The sequence below is a fragment of the Stenella coeruleoalba genome (assembly GCF_951394435.1).
Source record: "Stenella coeruleoalba genome assembly, chromosome: 10".
Classification (NCBI taxonomy): domain Eukaryota; kingdom Metazoa; phylum Chordata; class Mammalia; order Artiodactyla; family Delphinidae; genus Stenella; species Stenella coeruleoalba.
This window is the reverse complement of record NC_137156.1, coordinates 9603408-9626620: the sequence shown is the minus strand read 5'-3', so window position 1 is coordinate 9626620 and position 23213 is coordinate 9603408. Positions and strand designations below refer to the sequence as shown.

The 23213-nt window shown below is 41.0% G+C and overlaps 1 protein-coding gene and 1 long non-coding RNA gene across 2 annotated transcripts in view; both read right to left on the bottom strand.

Annotated features, from left to right (window-relative positions):
- The window catches only part of PHACTR1 (phosphatase and actin regulator 1), a gene marked incomplete at its 5' end in the record, with an annotated part of 543658 nt that overhangs the window by 440981 nt on the left and 79464 nt on the right, over positions 1–23213 (bottom strand). The window lies entirely within an intron of this gene.
- LOC307192602 lies at positions 7456–21529 on the bottom strand. Its single transcript, XR_013830141.1, has 3 exons — positions 21462–21529; positions 20445–20550; positions 7456–8127 (listed from the first exon to the last, which is right to left on the bottom strand). It is a non-coding gene; the product is annotated as an uncharacterized lncRNA (long non-coding RNA).

Sequence of the window (23213 nt, the reverse complement as noted above, 5' to 3'; positions counted from 1 at the left end):
TGGGCTCTGGGTTGCATAAAGCAGTCACAGCAACTCAGAATCACTAACGGAGGGGGATTAATATCTGCGGAAGTGGAACAATGAAAGTATATTTGTCTCAAGGGATACCCTTCAAGAGTCTGACGAATTCTACACAGTACAGCTTTTTTTCACTATTTGTAGAACATCTGGTGGGTGATGGCTTCCTCTGGGAGGCAATACATAGAATGACAAAGTCAAAAAGGAACATTGTGGTCAAAGCCTCATTTTATAGGTTGGGAAATGGAGGGCAAAGGGACTTAGCTAAGTTCACACAAAACTAGTCAAAGCCTGATTAGGTACAAAAACACCCAGATCCACTAGCTCTCAATTCAGCTCCCTTTCTGGAGTTGAATAAGGATACAAAATTTCAGTTACACAAAATAAATAAGACACGTAAGTTCTAGAGATCTACTGTACAGACTAGTACCTATAGCTATCAATGTACAGCTACACTGTATGTATGTATATGTACAATGTATGTATGTATACATATGTATGTATACTTTGCATATTTATTAGTAGAGGAACTGTAACGAGATGAAGAAGAAAAACAAACATACAAATAAAACATAAAATAAACAGAGAATATTTTTTATACCACACTGTGTTCTTTGATTATATATCCTTCCTTTAAACATCTACCATGATTCTTTTGTTCCAAAGATGGTACATTTTTTTCTCTTTTTAAACTGTGGTAAAAAATGCAAAAAAAGTAATAGATACGTACATATTAAGCATACTTTGTATACTTAAAATTTGCTAAGGAGATAGGCCTCATGTTAAGTGTTCTTACCACTGAAATAACAATGATGATGATAAAGGGGGCGGGAGGAAACTTTGGGAAGTGATGGCTATGTTTTGGGGAGGTGATGGTGGTAATGGGTTCACATTGTATAATTATGAGTGTAAACTTGTCGAGTTATACACATCAAATATGTATACCTTTTTACTGTCAAACATATCTTAATAAGGTGGGTTGTTTTTTTTTTTATAGAAAAGGAACATTTTTGGAACATCTACTCTGTGCAAAACACAAAGTACTTTTCATAAATCTCTCTTTTTTTTTTTTTTCGGTACACAGGCCTCTCACTGTTGTGGCCTCTCCCGTTGTGGAGCACAGGCTCCGGACGCGCAGGCTCAGCGGCCATGGCTCACGGGCCCAGCCGCTCCGCGGCATGTGGGATCTTCCCGGACCAGGGCACGAACCCATGTCCCCTGCATCGGCAGGCGGACTCTCAACCACTGCGCCACCAGGGAAGCCCCATAAGTCTCTTTGATCCTTATCGCAACCCTATGAAGATGAGGAAGCTGAGGCATGGGAGGTTGTGATTTGCTTATGACTATATCACTCATGGAGAAAGTGCCTGGAGAACTTAATCTTCTGATTCCTTTCTCTCTTCTTATCACAGCACCATCAAGAGGGGGCAGTCCCGGGCATTTGCGCACCAGAAAGGGGCTATTGCGCACCAGAAAGGGGCTAGAGCTCACACCACAAGTGCTAGAAACTGCTGTTTCCTTAGGTGACGTGAGAGAACAATAGGAATTCTATGTGACACAGAGGAGCTAGAATCAGCGTGGAGATGGAAGAGGATGAGGCTTCACAGGGGAGATGAAATCGAAGGCGCTTGCTGGAAATGGACAGCGGTATCCAGAACAAAGCACACGTGTTTCTCAAACTCTGCCATGTTTAGCAATCCCTGGGCGTCTTGTTAAAATGCAGATTCTGACCTAGTAGGTCTGGGTGGGGTCTGAGATTCTCCATTTCTAACACATCCTGGGGGGATGTTGATGCTGCGGGTCTGCAGACCACACTTTGAGATCCAAGGCACTGATCGTTCTTTTTCGGCGCCTCCAGAAAACTGCCGCCAGTAGCTCACTTGCTTCTAGTGTTCACCTTCATCCAGCTGCTGCCAGTGGTTGCTGCAGTCTCTGAACTGGTTGTATGAGTTGGTTTACTGTTAACAAAGGGGCAGGTGGAAAGTGGAGAGTGACCATTCCAAGGTCAGAGCAAGAGGAAGGGTTCCGAACCCCGGCCAAGAGGTCGGTTGGCCATCAGGGACTCTGGGATGGTAGAGTACCCCTCACACGGTGCAGATACACCTCCTCACGCTGTAGAGGAGTTCGGGTCCCTAGACTGGTAGACCACAGACCTGGCTGATGCCTCAGAGAGTCAGAGAGAAAGTTGTGACGCAGTAGTTCCTAAATTATGAAAATCTGACAAAAACTCTGCATATTCATCCCAGAAAAATGCACACACACATAACATTTTCCAGATAATTGCAAGGTATGAACAGACCCCATGAAGCTGGTTCATGACCCCAAGGTTAAGAATGCTGCCCTTCGACTCTCAGAACTCGTGTTTGGAACCCCACATCCCAGAAGAAATACAGAGAGCACACATCTATAAAAATAAAAACAAGTTTCATTGAAGTGCAATTTGTAAATCTTTAACCACTTATTTAAGAAATAGTCAGGGCCCTCCTGTCTGTTTTCATCTCTCTGTGCTTTGTTAATACCCAAACTCCACCAAGTTTTACATTTAAAAAAATGTGTAATTGTTTTTTAGTGTCTCCTACTTGACAAAGCTTCACAACCAATTAGAGAAATAAATCGGCCTAATGAATTAATTATTAAAATCCACCTCTGCTGTGGGTGACTGGTGAAGCTCACGCATATTTAAAGCGCCCCCAACGCCTCATCCAACAGCCTAAAACAGAACCTGAAGAGGCCTTCTTCTCTGATGATCGCCAGGTGATGACAGGAAATTGCTTTCAGGCTTCAACTGCATGAAACTCCAATTACACAGCACGGGAGTGCAATGGGAATTTCTATCATCTTTTAGGTATCCATATTGAGACCTAATGCATGTGATTTCAAACAAGCGAAAGCATAAGCAAGGGTCTGTTCAGCCCACTCTGCAATGTGGGGCTGTATCACTAATAGGTCAGCAGGTAGAGGAGAGACAGATGTGGATGTGAAGTAAGGATCCTACAGATACCGGGGCTGGACGAGCTACAGACATTCAGGAACTGGCAAGAGGGACAGCTGTAGTGAAGGGACACTGCACTTGGGGTCAGGAAGTTGGGTCCTAGACCTGGTTGGCTGGTTTGCTTGCTTTATAAACTTGGGCTAGACCCTTGGCTTCTTTGAACCTTAGTTTCCAGATCTATAAAATAGGGATAATGATACCTAAATCTTAGGGCTGTTACAAGGATTCCATAAGATCACATACGTAAAGTATACCTGGCACGGTATCTGGTGCTCAAAAATGGTAGCAATTTAATCATACAAGGGAATAAAGCACTAATACCTTGTGGATGAAACGTGAAGACATTATACTAAATGAAGGAAACCAGACACAAAAGGTCGCCTATTGTATGATTCCATTTATATGAAATGTGCAGAACAGGCAAAACCATAGAGACAGAAAGCAGATGAGTGTTTTTTGGGGGCTGGGGGGACTGCTTACAGGGCGCAGGGTTTTTTGGGGGGCCATGAAAATGTCTTGGAACTGGATAGGGGTGGTGGTTGCACAGCCCCGTGAAGGTACTAGGCACCACTGAGTTGTATACTTTAAAACGGTCACTTGATCTTCTGTGCATACATGAAAAAAATAAAAATTATAAATTTTTTGTTAATAAAAAAAAATTAGCGCTTGCTCATCTGTTTCCCCACATGCTACAGACCAGCTTTCTCTTTCAGAAAAAAAGGAAGGGCCACGAACCTCTATGGTTCCTTGCAGTTCTGGCATTTTCTGACTTGGTATGTCCTTAATGAAATCCTTCTATGTATTAAGTCCTGTACTGGTGGCCAGAGAGACATAGAGAAAAAATAAAAGATGGTTCCTGCCTTTAGAAAGTGTACTGCTAAGTAGGCAGGAAGAGACAGACCCATGAGTTATTTGAACAAGTCAAATAAAGTCAGAACCAGACCAGGGCTGCTTCAGAGGAGGGGATGCGCATAGGGTAGGACGACAGGAAGAGAAGGGAGGGCACTGTGGGGTGTATTTAGGCTAGAGCCCCAAACTGGAGACGATTTGGTCAAGATAAGGATGAGAAGTTAGAAATAACTTATGTGATATCCTTCCAGATTGAAGGATAGCAGACAAAATGCATCAAGTACATTAATCTTAACTGCATAACTCAATGACTTTTATATTTGTATATATCCTTGTAATCCCCACCCATGTCAAGACATAGAATGTCTCCTGTAAGAAAACATGTAACCTTTAAACAAGTCAAATTATTAAAACATACCAGTTCTTTTCAGTAATGAAACTATACTCTCTAGCATAGCCTTATATAATCAGGGATGTAATTTATGTAATGGTTTTAAATAAACCCAGGGCTAGAACTTGTCGTGCATCTATTTTGAAGGTTTATGTGACCAGGCAAACTAACACACTACATTTTTCAACATTTTCCCAAACTCTTACACTTCCTTCCTCCTATGATTTCGGGAGCTCCCTTATGTAATCTAGGACTGACAGTAAAACAAGTGATGAGGCATCTTCCTATCATGCTAAATCCCAGGACATCTTACAACTCACAAAATAATCTAGGAAATCAGTCTTGTACTGGACATGCTACAGAAGCAGTCTTGCTGAATCCATAGCCATTTCAAGTGTTTCTTAGGCAGAGGAGCACCTAATAGGCAAGAAGATGGACAACTGACACTGAGCCAGCCATGTATAGTCTGGGCAGCAACCTCAGAAGCCTGCTGCTTCATGGGAATTCTCTGTCTGCTACCCGAGGGTGACTGGACAGCCACACGTGCTCTTTCTTGAGGAGTCTGAGTGAGACTCACAGAGAGAAGGGGCACACAATAGAGTGGGACAGGAGCAAAGCAGCACAGAGAGAAGGAAGTAAGCAAAAACCATAACAGGGAAAAGAGGTAGCAAGGAGGCAGCAAGGAGGTAGCTGAAGGTAGAGGGGGAAGAAGATGCAGTTAGTGAAAGAGGCAGAGTCGACAGCATAGAGGTATAAGCAGGGCACGCCAAGACAGTTACTATTGGGTCTCTCTGGAGAAGACGTTGGAATTGAAGCCATTGTCACCTCCTGACAGAGGAAATAGCCTTCCAGTTCTGCAGCTGCTGACGCCTCTCAGGGATCTGTACCAGAAACTCCATCCACTGAGAGCATCCAAGTGCATTCCCATTTCTTGAAACATGAAGGAGCTTCACACAAATTCCGTCTTACATGAAATTCACTGACAGCATCTTTATAAATGCCCGGGGATACGGAGCGGGTGTCAGGTCTTTAGGAAAAGCACTATGAATTATTTTAGGGAAAAAAATAATGCAGGAACAAGGCTAAATTGTCACAAATTAGGGAGCAATTTTAGCCCTCTTTTAAAAATTAATTATCAGTGAGAAAAAATGAGTTTAAAATACCTAGATTTTGAAATGTGTGTACCTTATGAAGAGAGAAATAATCCGAGGGAACATTTCATTTTTAACCCAGACAGATTTCATTTGATTAGCTCTGTTCCACAGCCTTCAAAACCAAATCTATATAAGACTTAGGAGGATTCTTGAGAAGCAAATATGACTAGCCAGGCGATGGAAGTAGGCTGTCTAGATACAGGTTTTAAGTAAATCCAGTTCATTTATTCCATATTTTCATCTTTTAGTATTAGGGTCTTTCCAAGGGTGAGGCCTTGGACTTGAACACCAAGAAGATAAGAATTATTTTAAACTATATTTATTGTTCTTACCATTAGTCAGAAGAATAAGCAAATCATAAGGTTTGCTACCCACGAAAGACAATGTTTGATAAACTTTATATTTGCGGGGAGGGATGGAGAAAAAGTTCTAAGCCATAGGCCTTTCCATCTGTATCTGATCTTGTAAGAGCAATTGAACTATAACACTTATTTAAAGCATCTTTTCTCTTTTTTTTCTCCAAGAAAGACATCTGTCTTCACATCTACCATTTGATTAGTCTATATTAGTTCTCTGGAAGGAAAGAGAAGTTTATACAAATGGAGAAATTAAAACATTCCATTGTATGAAAAAATCAATCTCAATTCTTGGGAACAGTTTTGTTTTGTTTTGAGTAGAGTTGGCACATAGGTTTCACGTCTCATGCCAACTTGGGTTAATGCATAACGGCTGCCAGAAGTATTGTGTGGAGAAAAACTGGGGTTTCATCAAGGTTGCTCAGGGCAAAGTGCCGAGATTGGTGAGTGGTGCCTGCCTGGGTGGGGAGTATTGGCTATTCCTGCACTGGGAGGGGTTCCCTTCTTTTCATGTGAAAGACTCTAAGTAAATATCAATGATAGCTTTTATTTTCCCTATTGCTAAAGCAATCCCTGTTCACTGTAGAAAGTTAGAAAATACAGATAAGTACAAATAAGACAGCAGAAGTCATCACCATTCTATCACCTAGAGAGATGACAACACTGATAGATATCCTTTCCCCTTTTTCTGTCCACGTATTATTTTCTATAAAAGGGGTTGTGCTCGTGTAATTCTGTAACCTGATGCTTTAGCCTTGATCATATCTCATGAAAATCTATGTCATTTAAAATATCTTCCTTGTTTTCTATTGTACCAGTTTTATGTAGTTAACCACTCTTCCTGTATACTATGATGGTCTCTAACTTTTACTATTTTAATAACCCCAATTCCATGAAATTTGTATAGCTACATCTTTGGCACCTACACGATTATTACATCAGGATAAATTTTCATGAGTGGAATTGCTAGATCAAAGTGAGTGCAAATTGGTTTTGATGTGTATTGCTGAATAGCCCTCCTGAAATGCTATAAAAATTTATTCTCATCAACATTTTAAAAGTTGAAAGTATATTTTTAAACGTGCCCAAAGACCGAAGAATACTAAGATTTAAGAGACTGATAAAGAATTCTGTTGTATAGATTAGCAATTAGCTCTCTAAAAACTGGTTTCTGCACACGTGATTACAATGAATCATTTTTATGTCATGTCTGGAACTATATGGGTAAGAAAATACGTTTTGTTAAAACACAAAGGTATAATGGAAGAGTTACCTGCTTGTCATGAATATTTTGACTCATTAGGTGGGTCAGGACTTGGTACTGAACTCTACTTTGAGATGTCGCAGAGAAAATAAGAAGAAATTCCCCCAAATAGGAAAAGCAGAATTCTACAGTGAGATCCCTGCTTCCAATATGACCTGGTATATAAATTCAAACCAAACCAAACCTGTTAAAATTATGGAAGCAATTCTGTAGCCTAAATGGAAAATTCAATCTCTGAAGATTATACTTGTAAACTGTAAATCTCCGTAAAATAACTGAGGTTGAAGTGTGAATATCTAATATATTTACCCTCACTCGAACAATTCAACAAACTTCACTGGGCAACAAAATTATGCCAAACACAGTGGATGAAAATACTATTCAGACATGGTCTCACCCATTAAAGCTTATCACAAGGCTATTGGGAGAACATCACATAAATATTTGGGGGATCAGAGTAACAAGTACTAGGATACATGTAAGTAAGTGCAAGACACAGGGATGAGTGGAAGCAACACGCTATGCCTGTGGAACATGACTGAAGGCTTTATAAAGGATGAATATTTTAAGACAGATTCACTAGGAAGACTGTGTTGGTGTGAGATTTTTTTTTTTTTTTGCTGTATGCGAGCCTCTCACTGCTGTGGCCTCTCCCGTTGCGGAGCACAGGCTCCGGACGCACAGGCTCAGCGGCCATGGCTCACGGGCCCAGCCGCTCCGCGGCATGTGGGATCTTCCCGGGCTGGGGCACAAACCCGTGTCCCCTGCATCGGCAGGCGGACTCTCAACCACTGCACCACCAGGGAAGCCCTGGTGTGAGATTTTTGATCAGAGTTTCTGCCTGTTCTTTGTAAGGATTTCACATGCCTCTCTTCTAACCAGTCTACTGACAAACTGAAATACCTGAAATCACACTGATCAACAGCCTGCATCTACCCACTGTCCATCTTTCCTCAGTTCCTTGTGTTTCCATGGGTTGACACAATAATTAACATTGTGAATTATTATTATTGTGGAGAATCAAACTATCCAATGCACACTAGTCTCTCTCCTGGTTTGAAATTCTCCAGAGAAACACTGTCTACCTCTTTAAGGTCATCAGCCTGGGAGAAGAAAAGAAACTGGCATCAATAAATATTCTGATTTTTCTTTTCTAGTTACTATCATACATACACAATTGCTTTTAGAAAGATACGGTTAAATAATCCAAATATTAATCATTCACTCATCCATTCATGACCTACTCATTGGGTACCCACTCTGTCCTAAGCACTGTGTGAGGTTTTTTTTAAAAAGCCCATCTTTACAAGATAATTAAGCGCTGGAAAATCTGAGAGCACACATGTGCTACAACACCATCTTGAAGAAGCAGACTCTTCATGTTTTGAGAAAAAGAGATTTGTTTGCCAAAATACTGTAGCATGGGAAGAAAAAATAAGAATCTTTGTGTTTTTAACCACAACAGCTGTTTTGAAAAAAAAAGTCATCATAAAAATAGTTAAGTATGGAATGGTAATTACTCAACTTGTCATCTGATTGCTAGATTAAAAACTACAGTGTAATTGCAGTTATCATGCAAACAAATTCACAGTTCTGAAAATATATGTCCTACTGGCTGTGTTTTTTAAGGATAGTCATTTTGCCCAGGGAATTTGATGTATGGTAAGTATGTGAATCATCCTAAAGATTGAATTTATAGCTATTACTAGTGCAAATGTATAATGCAGACCTGATTTATAAAATTTGTTGACTAAATAATACTCTATAAAAACAATTTCTAGTATTAAACCATGGTGTATATAGCACAAGCCATGTTTTTAAAAAGACATTAAAAAATCCAATGAGCATCGGTTAAAATATTCCGTGAGCCACATTTCTGTTATATAACAGACCAAACCTCTATATTCTATTACATAAACGTTCAAAAGATGTGAGATGATGTCTTCCAGGAGCCCTCGGTGTTGAGGATCAGTTTTGAGCTGAGAGGATCTATAACAAAGTGTAGAGGGGAAAGGTGTAGTCAACTTCAAGCTGCGTCGAAGAAAAGTGCTCTCACTGGAACGCTGAGACTAGTGTCTTGGATCTACGAGTGCGAGGGGGGGGACCACACATAGCTCTATTCACTACCCACAGGACCCAGAGGGGAGCAACTCATGGATAAGAGGAGGACAGCTGAGGCTGCTTGCGTGGACACTCAGCCATTGCTTACTGGAGAGGAGTTTACTCCGTAGTTAGGGTTGACTTGAGTTGTTCTGAGTCTCTGAATTGCTTTAAATGCACGGCCAACATGTCTAGAATTCCAAAGGGCTGCAAGCACAAGAAGGCTGAGCATGACCGCAGTTAATCTTTTAAGGGGGTCACAGTAGTGCTTAGGTTGAAGTCCGGGTGCAGCCTGCAGACCCGGCATGAGGGTCTTAACCTCCCTTCGCCTGGGCATCTTCATTTGTCATATGGGGATGTTGTTTCTCCTTTCTTGGGGCTTTTAAGAATTAAAGTGCCATTTTGGAAGTGCTGGATACAGAGTAAATACTCTACAACTGAGATGATATTACCTTGAATTCTTTTTGATCAATCATTAGAAGAGCAACTGTGCCGCTACATTAACTGCCCAGCCAATCTCAAATAAAGAAACAAACCAAAGCAAGATTTTCAGCAGTTTATGACTACTTCTGAAAATGTGGAATGGGGGCTTCCCTGGTGGTGGTGCAGTGGTTGGGAATCCGCCTGCCAATGCAGAGGACACGGGTTCGAGCCCTGATCCCGGAGGATCCCACGTGCCGTAGAGCAACTAAGCCCGTGTGCTGCAACTCCTGAGCCCACGTGCCGCAACTACTGAAGCCCATGTGCCTGGAGCCCGTGCTCTGCAACAAGAGAAGCCACCGCAGTGAGAAGCCCGTGCACCACAACGAAGACCCAACGCAGCCAAAACTAAAATACATTAAATAACTAAATTTATATTAAAAAAAAGAAGATATGGACTGGTTACCACCACCTGTGTGACACCATTAGATCTTACTCCCTTCGGCCTTTTCTGTTTCTGTTCCCTCCGCCACCCATTCTTCTCCCTACCTAGGCCTGTAAACATTATTTTATATTAATCATACATGCACAGTCATAGTGACTTAGTCTTATAACTGAATAATACTTTAAGTGAATCAATAAATATGAACTGAACAAAATGGAATAAGAGTTTGAATCACAAATGTAGGTCAGTTGGGTTAATTTAGATGTATTAGTTTTAATATTTAAATTTCATGCATGTCTGGGAAAACGTTCTTTGTCTCCAGACACCCCTTTGGATAAAACGATTGTGAAAACAGCAACGGTAGCTGTGGGCTTTGTGTGGAATAAGGCACATCCTGAAAACACAACTTCTTGTCTCTCTGATAATACTGTGCAGTGGAATTTTTTTCCAGAGATCAAACAGTCCAAATGATCTGAAGTCAATACCACAGTATCAAACAGGCCTGACACAGTTGAATAAGCATATGAGGTTAAAGAGTGCGTTTATTTTATTAGAAAATTAAAGCTACTGTGCCAAATTTTAAGTGGTATTTCTTTTTTTACAAAATAAATGTATTTATTTATTTTTGGCTGTGTTGGGTCTTCGTTGCTGTGTGCAGGCTTTCTCTAGTTGTGGTGAGCGGGGGCTACTTTTCGTTGCGGCGCACGGGTTTCTCATTGCAGTGCCTTCTCTTCTCACAGAGCACGGGCTGTAGGCACGCAGGCTTCAGTAGTTGTGGCGCACGGGCTCAGTAGTTGTGGCTCGCAGGCTTAGTTGCTCCATGGCATGTGGGATCTTCCCGGACCAGGGCTCAAGCCCATGTCTCCTGCATTGGCAGGCAGATTCTTAACCACTGAGCCATCAGGGAAGTCCTTAAGTGGTATTTCATTTCTCCTGATAACCTTCTGGATTCTGGTGGATTACATCACTCACAAATTAGAAAAGTTTTATTCACTGCTTTCAATTCTATTTTTAAAAAATAGAAAACAAATGACAAAATAATAAGACAAGGCAAAGTAGAAAACACACACACACAGAGGCACATACCTAAGCTCCCTATCCTTGAGCTTGAAATCTACCAGAGGAGATCGAACGTATGCATGTGACTGACGAACAAGGAAGGACATTGAAAATGATACGAGAAAGACACAAGAGGTGGCTGTGGGAGCAGAGCAGAGAATCAGAGACAACCTCATAGAAAAGGTCCTATTTAAGCAGTCTTCGACAGATGGAGAACATTTTAGCCGGGAGAGGAGGAAAAGGCATTTCATGTTCGAAAATGTTAGCACACACTAGAATCACCTGGAGGGTATATTAAAGCACAGATTGCTGGCTTTACCTTCAGAGTTTCCGATCCAGCAGGTGACAGGTTGGCCTGAGAATCTGCATCTCTAACAAGTTCTCAGGTGCTCCTGATGCTTCTGACACAACACTTGAAGGACCACAAGCAGAAGCACAGGGATGGCCCAGGTGGAATATATTCAGGGAGTCACGCATCATCTGCGCTAGCTGGAGTGTGGGACATAGTAGATACAGGTAGTTGAGGTCAGAAAGTAGAAGGCATTGAATGCTCGGAGGGACCACTGAAGGTTTTTGAGCGTGGGGTAGGTATGGCCATTTCCCATTTTATAACTGAGGAGAGAGCCATTCTTTATAAAGTAGTGGGTTCCAGTAAAAGCTTGTAGGGTTGGTTTAAAGGGAGGAAGTCAGAGAGGTGCTTAGTCCCTAAGGCAGGGGACAAGGGCCTGAACTAGGATCTGGAGGCTGAAGAGGAAGGGAAGGGGTATCAGAGACGCCACGAATGCCTCCTACTTGACTGGTAATTGATACAATATGTGGCATGAAAGCAAAAGGGGCATTATAACTTTCTTCTAGATTTAAAGCAAAGACAACGCTGCTCTCGTGAGACTAGAACAGGAGCATATCCGAGAGAGAGGACGGCAGACTTAGTCATACAGATGTAGAAGATGGAGGCCCACGTAGGTTACAAAATGCAGACTGGGAACTCAAAAGATGTGTATTTGGTACTAAAGCCTTGAGACTGGACAATATTGCTAATGAAGAAAATATATAGGGAGAACTGGGACTAATATACAACATGGAGATGTATTTAGTAAGGGGAATAGGAGATTGGGAACTTGGGATTTGGGAAGCAGGAGATGGAGAAGAACACAGCGTTATGAAGCCAAGGGATGCAACTGTAGTCAACAGTGGCAAATGCTACTAAAACTCAGAGGGAAGCAAATGAGAGGCCATTCACGCTGACAACTAGTAAGTTATCGGTGTCTTTCAGAGAATGACATTGTGGGGGCTGAGGTATGAATAGGAGGTGACCAAGGGGAGGGTTCGAAGGGCTGAAGAGGGTTGTTTTAAGAGAATGTGAGCCAGAATTTCAAGTGACACAAGTGTTTCATGCTTTTAGAAAAGTGAAATATTTGAGGCCCTTTGACCTCAAGCAGACCAGATCATTTAAGAAGAGATTTATTTTAAAAAGAAGTTGAAGAGTTTGACACCCCCAAAAGCACTGTTAAATAACTTCCATATAACACAGTAAATGATGAATGCCAAGTGTGATATTTTCAAGGCACAAATGAGTCATTTCCTCCAAGATAAAATTTTCTGACTTAGCTAACAAGATAACAATAGATTTACACCCAAACTTTACAAAAAAATCTTAACAAGCCAAATCCCGAACCATCCATGTATAACCAAAAAGAAAAATTCTTTTTCTATACATATGTTGAGGACAAGAGGGGTGAGATTCTGAATGGCATGTGAAGTAGTGATTGTTGCTACTGTCCAATTCTGTAGCAAGAACCATGTAAATTAGGATAACATTTTTGAATAAATTCCCTGTGAAGGTTGGTGGGCCCGGTCAGAGTGAGCAGCGCAGGTGTGAGGGAGGAAGGGAAGAGACGGGAAAGACAGGCCAGCCCTGAACATCCCGCCACAGCCCTCCCAGCCCTTAGGTTCCACTCCTGGCTCCAGAGTTCCGTGAATTACTGAGTGCAGCCGTGTTGACACATACAACTTTCAAATAAGAGAACACACAGAGAAGTGATCAAACAATGGGACCAAACAGAGTCAAGCTCAGCAGAGCACAGATAAGACAGTGCAGCTTGTCAACAGATCACAATTTAATACACAAGCTTTGAACGGGCAGCCTGATATTTTAACATGTGTGCTCATCTTGATAACATTATAGAATGTCTCCTCCTCCCTAAAAATGCCGCAGATATGACCTCTTCACGTAAGGTTTTTATTTGGCCGCTCTTATCACCCAAAAGCAGAGAATGGAGTTAATTGATTTTCTTTTTAAAAAGGGAAAAAAATACCCCAAACTTGTGGTCACTTTAAAAACTTCTCCTCTCAGAATAAAATGGTAGAGATGAAGCTCTCGGGTGCGATGGGGCTTTCCATGGGGAAGGTCATCAAGTTTAGAGAGGTAATCAGTTCCTTTGTGGTCAAGTTTAAGATATCACATTTCACTGATTTTACTATACATAGTTTAAAAAAAACATTTTAACACTTAAGAAAGTAGGATGCATCTTATAATTGATCTGATTAAAAGGCACTGTATCATGGTTTAACTGGTTTTCTTTCGGGTGGCAGAGAAAATCATGGTACATCCTACAACTGATGGCATTGTAGATTCAGTGAAACAAAGTATACGATTTCTAAATTTCCTAGAATCACTGCATCAGGCAGGTCAGCTCTAATACTGCTCCTTTTTAAAATTTGTTTCTTGTTCTGCTTCTGTTTTAGCTTAGTTGTGTATTCCATTCGCCAGCACATAAAAATGATTAATTCTTTTGTACTTTTTGTTCCTAAGATTGCTTATTTCTTTTACATTATCATAAATTGCTAATGAGGACTATAAACTAATGAGCACTAAAAATATTTATTTCTTTTAGTAAATAAGTTAGGCTGGAAATAGAAAAGTATAGGTAGAAGTTAGTATCTATCAATACTCATCAACTTGGGCATTAACTGGCTACGTAACTTTTACCATAATTACATAAAATAACACATAGCTCATTTTTCCCATGATTTTAAGGGGTATATGAATCCAAGGGGTTATATGAGGTTAGATAATCACACCAGAAACTAGAAGTTATGTTGTCTCTATGCAAGTCCATTAATTTGAATCCCATGAGGCTACCAATATGGTACAAGTAATGCTAAACTAGGATATCAAAAGGTTAGATCTGACAATTTATTAACTTCTCAGGGGCTTAATTCTTGATTCGTATAAGTAAAGATATTGGCTTAAATGTTGCAGAAGAATCTCATATTTTAGGATTCTGGGATATTGGGAAAGAACTGCGGCAGAGTTTCTACTTCGCTCAATAAAGCTTTATTAAATAGTTCTCATTCACAGAAGGTTTTTCTTGCTTTTGATCTCAAGTTTGCCCAGCTTAATTTAGCCTCATTAAGTCCAACCAAATCTCCAGATGAACTCTAAGATGCCTTACAGTTTTAAAATTCCAGGATTCTGCTAAATGCTTCCTTCCTAAACTTCTACGGACTTCTTAGCTCCTTTTTTGCAATTAATTCCTTCCACTTCTGCCATCCATGCCCTGGCACAGCTGTCCGCCAAGCAGAGAGGATACCCTGTTCTTTTTTATTTTTATTCTTAGGTGTGAACCCCTATAATTCCTTTTGCGGCCTCATTCTGAACTCGTTCTCCTTTGCCTACGTTCCTTATGAGAAGGAAATGCCCAAGCCATACGCTCCTGGATAGGTGAAATCTGCCAACATCTCGTCCAAGAGGGCATGTGGCCTCAATCCTGCAGCCTAGACAATCAGTCCTGTGGCCATGCTGACCATGTCACTAACATGACATGCACAACTGAGCTTTATCACCAAATTAGACTGTGTTTTCCCGGGATTCATCTGTACCCATCTTTTCAGTCTTTTGTACATTCTCCCCTCTAGACTATTATCAGAATATATTAACATGCTCAAAATCTTTCTCCAAATTACTTTACCAGTACAAATTATTAATTTAAGTCACACAGTTACACTTGTCGTTAGCTTCAGTATCTTGAACACAGAATTCAAAGGCCCTAACGTATTCCAATATATAATTACTGTGCATTATCTTGCCAGTAGTTTCACCTAATTTTTTAAAACTATTGTACTAAAAAATTTACTGCCACAATCCACGGCTTAGAAACTGAGAACTGGAAGGGACCCAGGGAAATGAATTACTCAAATTGACTTTTAAACTTTAACTCAATATTTTCTAGATCAAAAAACTCCCTCTCGGGCTTCCCTGGTGGCGCAGTGGTTGGGAGTCCGCCTGCCGATGCAGGGGACACGGGTTCGTGCCCCGGTCCGGGAAGATCCCACATGCCGCGGAGCGGCTGGGCCCGTGAGCCATGGCCGCTGAGCCTGCGCGTCCGGAGCCTGTGCTCCGCAACGGGAGAGGCCACAGCAGTGAGAGGCCCGCGTACCGCAAAAAAACAAAACAAAACTCCCTCTCTTCGTTACGACTGCCCTAATGAACTACACATATTAAAATTAGGAATCACTCTGTTGACTTTAAGAGAAAAAACAATGGCATACAATAAGACAAAATCAATTTGTTTCTCTTGAGCCCAGGAAATGTTTGAGCAAAATACCAAAAGGGTCAAGTCAGTATGCCTGAATGTGTTACCCACTCAACAGTCTTCTTCTTAGGTTGTAACCTTTTGGTGAGATGCCCAGACTATGAGATTTTTCTCTTGCATGCATTGAATGATAACCCATGGATTTACAAAATTAACTCCAGGGATTTATAGCCCCTAAAACTCATTCTAACCAAAGAAAAGAATAAACATCCCGCCTGGAGACGGTCAAGTTAAGGAGTTGAAATTTTTTCTTTGTCACTGCTTCTTGCTTCTTTGTTCCTTCTTGATGGAGGAATAGAATGAACATGGGGTTGAAGGTCAGAAGACCTGAGTTCGAGTGCTGTGTCTGTGGTTTATTTATTTTGGCACTAATGTTTTCAACAATTAAATAGAAATAAGAAGAATATTTTAAAACTTGCACACAGAGTTGATGGAAAAATTAAAGGAAATAACATATGTGAAAAATTTTGGTCAACCGCAAAATAGTATACCATGCTCTATAGCAGGAGAGCATAATGAGTTCTGAGTTATTATTACTATTATTATCATCTTCAGCTACCTTTCTTCTATGTCTTTGAGTATACATGGCCACTGGGACGAAAGTTTGCCCATGAGCATTCTATCCAAATCCCTTTTCCTTTATTATTTTCAAGGTCATATTAAACTCAGGTTACCTGATGATGAAATCATTGACACTAGATGGTCAGAAAGTCTAACTACACAGACATACAGCTTGGCCAGGACCATCAAGATAACTGACACATCATAAATTTGTAACATGTCAGTTTCTAGCAATGAATCTGAGGTACAAGATGTAGGTGCCTTCTTCACGGGTCTCTTTTCCACTCCCAAAAGAAATTTCACTTCCTGTGGAATCCCACCAAATATTGGTATTAGGGCATCTAGCATCATGAGATGCCTTTTTTTATTATAGCAAGAAGACAACACAGTTATTTTTCACCCAGAAAAATAATTATGAAAAAATCTGATATTTTGTATACCTAGTAACTGGTTCTAGCTTTGAAAGCTAATGATGTCCCATTTACATCTGTGTTTTGATTTTGGTGGTATTACACGAGATATTACACGAAAAGATGTGAAGGTGAATTCTCTCCAAATGAGTGTCATCTACAGTGTGGCTGGCTCCAGCTTAATGCTTGGCCTCACCTTTCATCACACGCCAGCATTTGGAAAACATCCTTTCCATGCATCATGATGAAACATCACTCTTGTAGAGATCCTTTTATAAATCTTTTATGCAGATGCCTTAATGAAGTGAATCACATGTACCAAACATGTTCCCAAGAAAGGTCAAATTTAAAAATGGATATTGCTTTTCCCAAAGTAACTCTGGTAGAATATGACATTTAGAAGGTGTCACTCAGCCTTTTCACAATTTGACATAATCTTCAGTCAATGAAATGCTTCAAGTTGCTACCTGGAGATCTTCACGAAGGAAAGAAAGGAGAACGATTTTAGAGTGAAATAATCTGAATATTCTTTTGAGTGGGACTGGTGGAATTTTTTTTGGAAAGAGGAACCAACCAGAATAAAAGAATAAAGAGACTGTCCACTGCCACCGTACAGATTCAGGGAAGGCCCATAAACTGCTGACATTTTGAAATCATATGAATTTGTTCTAAACACTGTACCATGGTACATATGCTAATTATGCATCAAAAAATAATAGTACGAAGGTACGCTCTGAAAATTAGCCCAGAATTAAAAACATTTTCCTTGGGCTTCCCTGGTGGCGCAGTGCTTGAGAGTCCGCCTGCCGATGCAGGGGACGTGGGTTTGTGCCCCAGTCCGCGAAGATCCCACATGCCGCGGAGCGGCTGGGCCGGTGAGCCATGGCCGCTGAGCCTGCAGGTCCGGAGCCTGTGCTCCGCAACGGGAGAGGCCACAGCAGTGAGAGGCCCGCGTACCGCAAAAAAAATAAAATAAAATAAAATAAAAAAATTTTCCTTTGCGATACTCTGACCTTTTAGGTGACCATCCAAAGTATACAGGACAAGTCACCACTCCCTTAATTAAAAGGCAGGATGTGTGCTCTTTATGAAAAACCTTGAGAAGTAAACAGTTGGTGCTGTCACCCAAGCACTCGCTTTAAATTGGTCATTTGTTACTCAAAGTCATTTGTGATATAAAGCTTTATTTACTTAAGAGTTAAGGAGTGAGGGACTTCCCTGGTGGTCCAGTGGTTAAGAATCCACTTGCCAATGCAGGGGACGCGGGTTCGATCCCTGGTCAGGAAACTAAGATCCCACATGCTGCAGGGCAACTAAGCCCGCGCGCCACAACTACTGAGACTGTGCTCCTCAACTAGGGCCCACAGTGCCACAAACTAGAGAGCCCGCGCGCCCTGGAACCCGTGCGCCACAGCTACAGAAGAGAAAACCCACACAGCACAACTAGAGAGAAGCCTGTGCGCTGCAATGAAAGATCCAACGTGCCACAACTGAGACCCAACGCAGCCATAAATAAATGAATAAATAAACAAACCTTTAAAAAAAAAAGAGTTAAGAAGGCCTAGAATGCCCTTCCAATATTCACTAACTTTTTGAATCACATCAATCTTTTGGAATCTCAAATCAGTTCTTTCCTAGGTTGTCCCTCCCACCTCAGGCAGAGGTAGAAACTTCACTTCGTCTATATCATTATAACACTGAGATCCATTATATATGGCTGCTCTCCCCCTACCCCTTTGCTTGTTTTATTCAAAAAACATCCACTCAAACCTCTCAGTTCCCTTCAGTGAAAGCTTCTCTTCCTTCTCCTTCCTTCCTCCTCTCCCTTCCTCCCTCTTTCCTTCTCTCACTTATTCAATGAATGTTCATTGACTGGTGACTCTGTAATAAACACAGTGCCAGGCACAGAAGACAGAGGACAGATACAGTAATTAACCCAAACACCTTGTTTCTGGCACTTGTATAGTTGTGTGTGTGTATGTGTGTGTGTGTGCACACGTGCACATTTGAGAAGGGGGGGGGGGGAAGCCCAAGAAAAGAATCATGGAAACAAATAGAAACGGTATTATGTTAAATGGTGGTATCATAAAAATGTAATAAAAACTGAGAGTAGAGGGAGGTTACTTTAAATATGGTCGTCTGGAAAGATCTTTAGATGAAGTGACATTTGAGCTGAGATCTAATTTCCCTATGATCATCTAAGGAGGGAGAGTCCCAGGTAGAGAGAACAGGTGGTGAAAAGCCCCAAGATAAGAATGAGCTTGATGTGTTGACAAAAAGGTCAGTGTGGCTGGAGTGTGGTGAGGGAGGGAAAATGGAGTCTAAGGAAGGATTGGGACCATAGCCGGGCTGAAACGGAACAGCATCTCCACTGGCCATGGGACAAGTAAAACTTACACCTGCCTGGACCTCCACTCCCACTGCCCTTGATATTTCCTCCATCAAAGCAATTAAATTGTTATTTTGCATTATTAATGCTTATTCCCTTTTCCTTCTAGTCTACAAGCCCCAAAATATTACGAAGAAGATGCTCAAAGAATTATTTATTGAGAGAAGTAATGAATGAGTTACCTTTTGCTCATGTGTCCCATAGTTAGAGCCACTGCCATTATCTAACCGAAGGGCCAGTGGGTGACAAATTTACTGGTTACCAGATTGAAAATTCAATGAAAGTACTCGTTCTTAAATCACTACACAATAGCAGTCTATTAATGTATGTTTTTGGTTGTTCATCTCTGCTAAACACCCTTTTCCCAGGGGCTTGTGGAAGTACCCAGTTACCCCTTAGCTGCTTGCAAACTGGATGCTACAGAATTATTATTATTATTTTAATTTTTATTGGAGTACAGTTGATTTACAATGTGGTGTTAGTTTCTGCTGTAGAGCAAAGTGACTCAGTTATACATATACATATATCCACTCTTTTTTAGATTCTTTTCCCATATAGGTCATTACAGAGTACTGAGAAGAGTTCCCTGTGCTATACAGTAGGTTCCTATTAGTTATCTATTTTATATATAGTAGTGTGTATATGTCAATCCCAGTCTCTCAATTTATCCCTCCCCCTTCTCCCCTGGTAACCATAAATTTGCTTTCTACATCTGTGACTCTATTTCTGTTTTATAACTAAATTCATTTGTATTGGATACTAGTGAATTATCATCGGGTTTTCACCCCATCAATCTGTCTCACTGCATCTATTGTGCACACCCTAGACTAGCCATCTCCATTACTCCTGGAGGGTCTCAGGTATTGTAAGATCAATTCTCTTGTCTCCAGCTGGAGTTCTGTCATTAGACACCTTCCTATAAATCTCTCTCTCTCTCTCTTTCACACACACACACACACACACACACACACACAGAGTGCTAGGCTTTTCCTAGGCTTTCCTGAGTTTGATATACCAAACCTAAGTTCTGGTTCTTCCACTGAAAAACTCTGTGCCCTTGAGTGAGTAAGTTAGTATTTCTGTGTCTCAATTTTCTCTTCCGTAAAACGGAAGTGATAATAACTGCTCTTCTGTGTTGGTGTGCAGAGTATGTGAGAATGTTTTAGAAGTGCCCAGCCCAGCATCTGGAATACAACAGGCAAAGAGAGATGTTAGTTGCCTCCTTCTGCTCCTGCTTCAACCTGCCCGTGGACTCTAGCCTTGCAGTGTCCTGCTGTTCACGTGCCATAAGGCCCCGTGAAAGTCTCTTCCATGATGTTACCTCCATTGACGCTGAACTACTCCTCCCACCTCTTTTCTCTCCTTAGATGTTTGTGGAAACTTTGGGTGCCCATGCCTAGCACGTATGCTGGGAATCTGACCTAGAAATCAAAGATACAACCTGGGTAGACACTGCTGCCAGTTCAGTCTGTGCTGAGCACCAGGTCTCGTGAGATAACAACATAACAGACAGTCCCAGGCATAAGCAATCTTGCAAGCAGCTTGTCCTGGGAAAAAGAAAATGCTTTCTTGCTCAAATTGTTTTGATCCAAATTGAGTTTTCTATATAGTTGCTATAAACCAAAAAGCACACATGCTTATTTGAGTCAGAGGGTACTCAAAGTATTGTAAAAGAAAATGCAAGTATTTAGAAATGATACCAATGAAATCCCCCCACCCCATACATCCCCAAAATGCTGGGTTTTTTCCTTCTTTCCCAAGGTCTTTCAACTTATTTGAGAAAAAGAAAACCAGCTTTTTGGCCTTGGCAAAGTTTAAGTAAATGATACAGTTTAAATCTTCGGATTCCCAAGGAACAGACGTATATGTTGGAATTCTTCTAATTTAAAATATTAATTCTTTATTTACTTAACTTCACAGAATGGCCAAGAAGCATTTGGAAATCTTTAATGAATTTTGAAAATAATAATTACACTAATACGTATAAAATAGATAACTAATAAGAACCTGCTGTATAGAACAGGGAACTCCACTTAGCTGTACAGTAGAAACTAACACAACATTGTAAAACAACTATACCCCAATACTAATAATAAAAAAGAAAACAATAATTTATGTTTCTTCATAAACTTGAAGATTCATTTTCCTAAAATATAAGTTCTGGTTAAGGGAAGACGAGTTTTCTGTCAAGAATTCTCCCTGAAGAAAATTCTCACATTTTTACCCCCCCTAAAAAAAGTCAACACAGTGGACTAATTTACTTTGCCCTTTTAAAAATGGAGGAATAAAAACGTATATAAAATAAACTTCAAAAATCATGATGTTACTCTCCATATAGATCAACTGACCTCCCAAATTACTTAACCTATATGGACACAATGAAAAGTGTACCAGTTTTGCTGCCACGCCACCTCCCATTACATACAGCAGATATTAGCAGCCATTAATCACGCTTCACCTTTACTTGGGCAATTTCGTTGCAGTCCCGTGGTTTCCAACTCATCTGTGAATCAAAATGTTCTTCCCCAGGAGCATTAAATCACAGGCCGTTTGTGCTCAGAATGTCTTTATCCTTTTAACATGAATTAATGAGTTTCCTGGAAAGGTTAAGAAAATTGAAATGCAAGATAATGGTTGTCATTCGCAACCTTACTTGACACAGCTAGTTACCCGGGAAGGGTGACTTCAGAAGGAGACCAGTGCTAAGTAGTTAGTTCTGGACTGTAAAGTACTAGTGTCATTTGTTTACATTTTGATTATTAACCAGGGTTTCTCCCTTCTCTCTAAGTAGAATAATCCTTTACATTATTTTTTTGGGTTTTTTTTGGTTTTTTTGGTTTTTTTCGGTACGAGGGCCTCTCACTGTTGTGGCCTCTCCCGTTGAGGAGCACAGGCTCCGGACGCGCAGGCTCAGTGGCCATGGCTCACGGGCCCAGACGCTCCGCGGCATGTGGGATCTTCCCGGACCGGGGCACGAACCCGTGTCCCCTGCATTGGCAGGCGGACTCTCAACCACTGTGCCACCAGGGAAGTCCTATTTTTTAGTTTTTATTCTCAATCCTTGCTACTCAAAGTGCAGTTAATGGACCAGTGGGATCAGCATCTTGTAGGACCTTATGAGAAATGCAGAATCTCAGGCCTCCACCTCACACCTAGAAAGTCAGAATCTGCATTTTAACAAGACCCTCAGATTATCGGTGTGCTCATCAAAGTTTGAGAAGCAATAGTCTATCTAGATCATTTGTGAGAGCCTCCTAAGCGATGGTCTTTTGCAAACCTCCTCCTACACTGTGATCTTTGTAAATTACAGATCTGGTACATAATTCTCCTACTTAAACATGCCACGTCCATTTCCATAACCTGGCTACACTTTGTCTTCGGGTTCCTGCCTTCCTCTCTCTCATCTCTGCTCTCTCTCTCTCTCTCACCACTGATCTCTTTCACACCCACACACCCACTACTCCAGGCGTCCACTGCAGTAGCCACCAGCCACATGTGGTTATTGAGCAATAGTGTAAAGTGACAGGTGCTCTAAGTGGGAAATACGCACTGATTTCAAAAGCTTAGTATGGGCAAAACAACGTAAAATCTCTATTATGTTACATTGATGACGTTGATGTGATACTATTTTAGACACATATCTACATAAAATACAGTATCAAAATTAATTTCACTGTTCCTTTTGCTTTTTTAAATGTGGCTTCTGGAAAATCTAAAGTTTCACTTACTTCTACTGAACAGCGTTGCTCTATACCCAACACATTCAGGCTTGTGATCTGCTCAGGCAATGCTCCTGGTTTGGAATTTTCCCCCTTACCCTGTCTGCCAGGAAAATGTCTTCCCCGTTCAAATACCTCCTCTGAGTTCACTGACACTTCATTTCAGGATAAAGCAAGGATGCCCTCAGCACTTCAGGAGTAACTCACTGTAGGTTTATCAAATTGTATCACTGTCATCTCTTCACAGTTTGGTCTCTCTTACCAGATTGATTAATCTGTGAGTTAAAGGAGAGTGGTGTCTCACATCTGAGGGTCTAATATCTGTGAAGTGATCTAGGCATTTTACAAAGTGTCGTGTTCCACTTTGTCCTCACAAGTAGGATAAGTGGACTGAGGTTCAGAGAGGTTAAGTTATTTTTCTAAGGCCACACAGCCGCTAAGTGGCTGAACCAGGATCCAAATCCAAGGCTCTCGAACTTTGAACCGTGCCC